The following is an 8,025-nucleotide window of genomic DNA, read 5'->3' on the forward strand; positions in this document are numbered from 1 at the left end:
CACTAGGAGGTACGGCAATAGAAGCAAGACCAATAATTTCATCCTTACTAGGTAATTCTTCTTCACGGTGTTGTCTACTAAATTTAGAGAAATTAAATTCATGAGACATATCATCTAAACCGATAGTAACAACATCCTTTTTGCAATCTATCTTAGCATTAACAGTGTTTAAGAAGGGTCTACCAAATATAATGGGACAAAAGCTATCTTGTGGGGAACCAAGAACAAGAAAATCAGCAGGATATTTAGTTTTCCCACACAAGACTTCAACATCTCTAACAATTCCCATTGGTGAAATAGTATCTCTATTGGCAAGTTTAATTGTGACATCAATATCTTCTAACTCAACAGGTGCAATATCATGCATAATTTCTCTATATAGGTCAATAGGTATTGCACTAGCACTGGCACCCATATCACATAAGCCATGATAACAATGATCTCCTATTTTAACAGAAATAACAGGCATGCCTACCACAAGTCTAGGTTTATCTTTAGCACAAGGTTTAGCAATTCTAGCAGTTTCATCACAGAAATAAATAACATGCCCATCAATATTATCAGCCAAAAGATCTTTAACAATAGCAATATTAGGTTCAACTTTAACTTGCTCAGGAGGTGTATATGTTCTAATATTGCTTTTATGAACCACAGTTGAAGCTTTAGCATGATCCTTTATCCTAACAGGGAAAGGTGGTTTCTCAACATAAGAAGTAGGAACAACAAGATCATTATAAGTGATAGTCTTTTCTTCAACTTTAATAGGTGCAACTACTTTTACTTCTATGGGAGGATGATATTTAAACCACTTCTCCTTGGGGAGATCAACATAAGTAGCAAAAGATTCACAGAAAGAAGCTACTATCTCAGAGTCAAGTCCATATTTAGTGCTAAATTTACGAAAAACATCGGTATCCATAAAAGATTTAACACAATCAAACTTAGGTGTCATACCTGATTTAACACAATCAAACTTAGGTGTCATACCTGACTCCTTACCTTCGTCGAGGTCCCAATCTTCAGAGTTGCATTTAATTCTTTCCAATAAATCCCATTTGAATTCAATAGTCTTCGTCATAAAAGAGCCAGCACAAGAAGTATCGAGCATGGTGCGATTGTTATCAGAAAGCCAAGCATATAAATTTTGAATAATCATCTCTCTTGAGAGATCATGATTGGGGCATGAATATAACATTGATTTAAGCCCCCCCCCCCAAGTGTGAACGATGCTTTCTCCTTCGCGAGGCCAAAAATTATATATATAATTGCGATCACGATGAACAAGATGCATAGGATAAAACTTCTGATGAAATTCCAATTTCAATCGTTTGTAGTTCCAGGACCCCGTATCATCACATAGCCTATACCATGTCAATGCATCTTCCTTCAAAGATAAAGGGAAGACCTTCTTCTTAATAACATCTCCGAGTACACCAGCAAGCTTAAATAATCCACAAACTTCATCCACATATATTAGGTGCTCATCAGGATGCGTTATTCCGTCTCCTGCAAAAGGATTAGCTAGCAGTTTTTCTATCATACCCGAAGGATTTCAAAGCAGACATTTTCATTTTCAGTAGTTCAGTAGGTTGAGGAGCAACAGTTTGCTCTACTGGTCGGGGTGCAGATACCCCGAACAAGCCCCTCAGAGGATTACTTTCCATAGTGACAAGTGACAGTAAATTTCAGCACACTATATAAAATTTCCTTACCAAAGGCGCTTCACTCCCCGGCAACGGCGCCAGAAAAGAGTCTTGATGACCCACAAGTATAGGGGATCTATCTTAGTCCTTTCGATAAGTAAGAGTGTCGAACCCAACGAGGAGCAGAAGGAAATGATAAGCGGTTTCCAGCAAGGTATTCTCTGCAAGTACTAAAATAAGTGGTAACAGATAGTTTTGTGATATGATAATTTGTAACGAGTAACAAGTAACAAAAGTAAATAAAGTGCAGCAAGGTGGCCCAATCCTTTTTGTAGCAAAGGACAAGCCTGGACCAACTCTTATATAGAGAAAAGCGCTCCCGAGGACACATGGGAATATCGCAAGCTAGTTTTCATCACGTTCATATGATTCGCGTTTGGTACTTTGATAATTTGGTATGTGGGTGGACCGGTGCTTGGGTACTGTCCTTACTTGGACAAGCATCCCACTTATGATTAACCTCTATTGCAAGCATCCTCAACTACAACAAAAGTATTAAGGTAAACCTAACCATACCATGAAACATATGGATCCAAATCAGCCCCTTACGAAGCAACGCATAAACTAGGGTTTAAGCTTCTGTCACTCTAGCAACCCATCATCTACTTATTACTTCCGAATGCCTTCCTCTAGGCCCAAATAATGGTGAAGTGTTATGTAGTCGACATTCACATAACACCACTAGAGGAGAGACAACATACATCTCATCAAAGTATCGAACATATACCAAATTCACATGACTACTAATAGCAAGACTTCTCCCATGTCCTCAGGAACAAACGTAACTACTCACAAAGCATAATCATGTTCATAATCAGAGGGGTATTAATATGCATATAGGATCTGAACATATGATCTTCCACCAAATAAACCAACTAGCATCAACTACAAGGAGTAATTAACACTACTAGCAGCCTACTAGTACCAATCCCGGACTTGGAGACAAGAATTGGATACAAAAGATGAACTAGGGTTTTGAGAGGAGATGGTGCTAGTGAAGATGTTGATGGAGATTGCCCTCTCCCGATGGCAGTAGCGTTGGTGATGACGATGGTGATGATTTCCCCCTCCCGAAGGGAAGTTTCCCCGACAGAACAGCTCTGCCGGAGCCCTAGATTGGATCCGCCAAGGTTCCGCCTCGTGGCGGCGGAGTTTCGTCTGAGGAGATGGCTTATGATTTTTTTTCCTCATCGAAAGACTCCATATAGCAAAATATGGCCATCGGAGGGCCAACAGGGGCCCACGAGGTAGGGGACGCGCCCAGGGGGTAGGGCGTGCCCTCCACCCTCGTGGGCAGGGTGTGGCCCCCCTGGTGAACTTCTTGCGCTTAGTATTTTTTATATATTTTGAAAACGTCTTTCGTGAAGTTTCAGGACTTTTGGAGCTGTGCAGAATAGGTCTCTAATATTTGCTCCTTTTCCAGCCCAGAATCCCAGCTGCCGGCATTCTCCCTCTTTATGTAAACCTTGTAAAATAAGAGAGAATATGCATAAGTATTATGACATAATGTGTAATAACAGCCCATAATGCAATAAATATCGATATAAAAGCATGATGCAAAACGGACATATCAACGTGAAGTGAGTAATTAATACCGAGGTGAGTAAACAGAAAAATGAAATAATAAGCTGACGCTACCGTATATTCACCATTGTGATGTAACTAGTACGTCAAGGCGTACTTTGTATGAGTAATGCGATAAGCAAGTGGGGCTATTTAACATGCCGCAACCAAGGGCGAGCTACGTGCGGGTATGAAAAGCAAGTATGGCAATCGTTTTAGTAGAGACCACCTGGGGATTCCCTTGTAAGCTAGAGCTCCTTGCCTCCTTGGTGTGTTCTGCAAGCGGGTTGTCCACATAGACCTCCCAAAGAGAAGAAAACCCGTAAAAAAGAAAAAGTAAAAGCGCGCGAATCCCAGGGTCGGTCGAGCCGTACAGTGGATCACGAACGAGTTATGCCTCCGTCAATTCCCATGGGGTTTTGAGTGCGTAGTTTATGTATGCATGCTATTAGTGCCATTGCCTCATCGGGGCTGGGACGGAGGTCAAATTGCTAATTAGGCTCTTGACTAGCCGAGCTGTCCTGCTGCAGTGTGGTCTGGACCCTCTTGATGATGTCCAGGGGCTCGGCAGCCTGATTGTAATGCTGCTTGAGAAGGCCTCTCTATACTTCTGCTGCTAGGGCGGTAGTGTGCTCCTCTATACGGAGGGGGCGTTCCGTGTTTCAATTTATTGTAATGATGCCACGTGGGCCGGGCATATTGAGCTTGAGATAAGCGTAATGTGGCACCGCATTGAATCTAGCAAATGCGGTTCGTCTGAGCAGGGCGTGATAGCCGCTACAAAATGGGACGATATCGAAGACTAGTTCTTCGCTTCGGAAGTTATCTGGGGAACCGAATACTACCTCTAGCATTATTGAGCCCGTGCAACGGGCCTCTACGCCTGGTATGACTCCTTTAAAGGTGGTCTTCATGGGCTTGACCCGTGAGGGGTCGATGCTCATTGTACGTATTGTATCCTGATAGAGCAGATTGAGGCTGCTACCACTGTCCATTAGGACCCGTGTCAGGTGAAATCCGTCGATGATTGGGTCGAGGACCAGTGCGGCTGAACCGCCATGGAGGATACTGGTTGGATGATCTCGGCGGTCAAAGGTGATCGGAAATGACAACCACGGATTGAATTTCGAGGCGATTGGCTCTAACGCATAGACGTCCCTAAGTGCGCGCTTGCACTCCCTTTTGGGGATGTGTGTATCGTATATCATGTTCACTGTTTTGACTTGAGGGGGGAATTTCTTTTGCTCCCCAGTGTTCGGCTACCGGGGCTCCTCGTCATCGTCCTCGCTCTGTGATTCTTCTTCCTTGTTTCTGTTGTTGACCTTACTGGCTTGTTTAAAGACCCGACAATCTCTGTTAGTATGGTTGGCCGGTTTGTCTGGGGTGCCATGTATCTGGCAAGGACGGTCGAGTATGCGGTCCAAGCTGGATGGTCCTCCGCTGCTCCTTTTATAGGGCTTCTTTCGCTGGTCGTACTTGGAGCCACTTAATCCGGCATGAACTGTAGTGTCACCGGCGTTATCGCCATTGCTTCGGCGTTTGTGTCTGTTGTGGCGGAGCTTGTCGGTGCTGTTTTTGGCCTCGGAGGGGCCTGTTTCGTTGGCTGTGTTTGTACTGCGAGCCACCCAACTATCCTCTCTCGTGCAAAAGCGGGTCATAAGTGTCGTGAGGGCTGCCATGGATCTCAGCTTTTCCTGGCCGAGGTGGCGGGCAAGCCATTCGTCCTGGATGCTATGCTTAAAGGCCGCTAGGGCTTCAGCATCCGGACAGTCGACGATCTGGTTCTTTTTGGTTAGGAACCTAGTCCAGAATTTTCTGGCTGATTTTCCGGATTGTTGAACTATGTGGCTTAAGTCATCGGCATCGGGTGGCCGGACATATGTACCCTGGAAATTGCCGAGGAAGGCCTCTTCCAAGTCCTCCCAGCTGCCGATGGAGTTCTCAGGCAGACTATTTAGCTAGTGTCGAGCTGGTCCTTTGAGCTTTAATGGGAGGTATTTGATGGCATGGAGGTCATCTCCTTGGGCCATGTGTATGTGAAGAATAAAATCTTCGATCCACACTACGGGGTCGGTTGTTCCGTCGTATGATTCGATATTGACAGCCTTGAACCCCTCGGAGAATTCATGATCCAGCACCTCGTCTGTGAAGTAGAGAGGGTGTGCGGCACCTCTATAGCGGGTCGCGTCACGGCGTATCTCCGACGACGCCGTCTGTGGTTATCGGCCCAGGTGTGATTAAGTTTGTGACGTCCGAATAGGTAGCTGTCCTCCCGAGTATGGAAACGTCCTCGCGATCCATATATGGATTTGTTGTGTCCTGCTCTATTGTCCAATTCCTGCCGAAGATCGTATGTATGGTCCCGAGCTGGTATGTCCCTGTTTTGGCGAGGCGGTGAGGCGGGCTGCTGTTCGGCCTGAGTTGCCGCTTTATCCTGACTGCAGGGTGGCCGTTCAGCCGCCTTGTCCCGACCACGTGGTGGTTGGTCCGCATTACGCGAGGGAGATATGTGCTCTGGCGCCTCCTCATCGAATTGAGGTAGCAGTCTACATTTCGGGTAGCTCTTGGCTGGGCAGTTAAGGCCGTATTCCTCGGCTGTCAGGACATCAGTCCATCTGTTGACGAGGAGGTCTTGTTCAGCTTGAAGCTGCTGTTGTTTATTTTTCTGGCTCCTTGCAGTGGCTATGAGCTAAAGCTTAAAGCGCTCTTGCTCGAGAGGATCCCCAGGCACGATGAAGTCTACGTTGCCAAGGCTTGTCTCCTCCTCGGAGAGTGGACGGTAACTATCATCTTATGAGTCATCTTCTATGGCCTGTTCGTCGAGGTTGTCTTGCCTGCTGTCGTGTTCCTGTTCGGATGTAGCCCCGACAGGGTCTTCATTGTTTTCGGCGTCGCCCGGAGTACTATTTTCTCCGGTGCCAGTGTTGCCGTCCTTTGAGCGGCGAGGCTTGGGGCGGCGTTTGGGCCGCCGACGCTTGGACTGTGTCTCGGAGGTTTTATTCGCATCTGGCTCTTCTTTCTCGTCGCCAGATCCTTTAGGTGTATCAACCATGTACACGTCGTAAGAAGAGGTAGCCGTCCAACGCCCGGTGAATGGAGGGTCTTGGCCTTGCTCCTTGTCAGCATCGTCGTCCATACCGTCGATGTCTTCGGAGCCATAGTCAAGCACGTCGGTTAAGTCATCGACAGTGCTATGAAGTGGGCGGCGGGTGGGAAGCAAGATTCCTCATCATCCGTCTCTAGCTCGAATCGAACATAGTTAGGTTGTGAGCCCTTCTCCAAGGACAAATTCTTTAAAGATTTTAGCACGTCACCCAAAGGCGAGTGCTGGAAAACGTCAGCGGCGCTGAACTCGAAGATCGATAACCGATCTAGCTCGGTGTCCGCGGGCGTACACAGTCCGGAACTTATAGCCAAAGACGAGTCTGAAGTTTGGTTAAAGCGAATAGTGTAGGGCGTCGAGTCCATGTGCGGCTCCAACGCCACGGACCCTGCGGCCTCGGATGGCTTGATCTGCTTGGGCTCTAAGTGTTGGGGAACGTAGTAATTTCAAAAAAATTCCTACGCACACGCAAGATCATGGTGATGCATAGCAATGAGAGGGGAGAGTGTTGTCTACGTACCCTCGTAGACCGGAAACAGAAGCGTTGACACACAACGTAGAGGAAGTAGTCGTATGTCTTCCCGATCCGACCGATCCAAGTACCGAACGTACGGCACCTCTGACTTCTACACACGTTCAACTCGGTGACGTCCCTCGAGATCCGATCCAGCCGAGTGTTGAGGGAGAGTTTTGTCAGCACGACGGCATGATGACGGTGATGATGTTCTACCGATGCAGGGCTTCTCCTAAGCACCGCTACGATATGACCGAGGTGGAATATGGTGGAAGGGGGCACCGCACACGGCTAAGGAACGATCACGAAGATCAACTTGTGTGTCATGGGGTGCCCCCTTGCCCCTGTATATAAAGGAGGGAGGGGGAGGTGCGGCCGGCCCCTAGGGGTGCGCCTAGAGGAGTCCTACTCCCACCGGGAGTAGGACTCCCCCCTCTTGCCTTGTTGGAGAAGGAAAGGGGAAGGGGGAAAGAGGAAAGGGGGGCGCCGCCCCCCATTCCTTGCCCTATTCAGACTAGGGGGGAGGGGGCGCGTGGCCTGCCCTGGCCGGCCCTCCTCTTCTCCCTTAGGGCCCATGTAGGCCCATTAACCCCCCCGGGGGGGTTCCGGTAACCCCCCGGTACTCTGGTAAAATCCTGATTTCACCCGGAATGATTCCGATATCCAAATATAGGGTTCCAATATATCAATCTTTATGTCTCGGCCATTTCGAGACTCCTCGTCATGTCTGTGATCACATCGGGGACTCCAAACAACCTTCGGTACATCAAAACACAAAAACCCTAATTACGATCGTCACTGAACTTTAAGAATGCGGACCGTACGGGTTCGAGAACTATGTAGACATGAACGAGACACGTCTCCGGTCAATAACCAATAGCGGAACCTGGATGCTCATATTGGCTCCTACATATTCTACGAAGATCTTTATCGGTCAGACCACATAACAACATACGTTGTTCCCTTTGTCATCGGTATGTTACTTGCCCGAGATTCGATCGTCGGTATCTCAATACCTAGTTCAATCTCGTTACCGGCAAGTCTCTTTACTCGTTCCATAATACATCATCCTGCAACTAACTAATTAGTTGCAATGCTTGCAAGGCTTGAGTGATGTGTATTACCGAGAGGGCCCAGAGATA

This window comes from Triticum aestivum, chromosome 2A, assembly GCF_018294505.1.
Source record: "Triticum aestivum cultivar Chinese Spring chromosome 2A, IWGSC CS RefSeq v2.1, whole genome shotgun sequence".
In the NCBI taxonomy this organism is placed as follows: Eukaryota; Viridiplantae; Streptophyta; class Magnoliopsida; order Poales; family Poaceae; genus Triticum; species Triticum aestivum.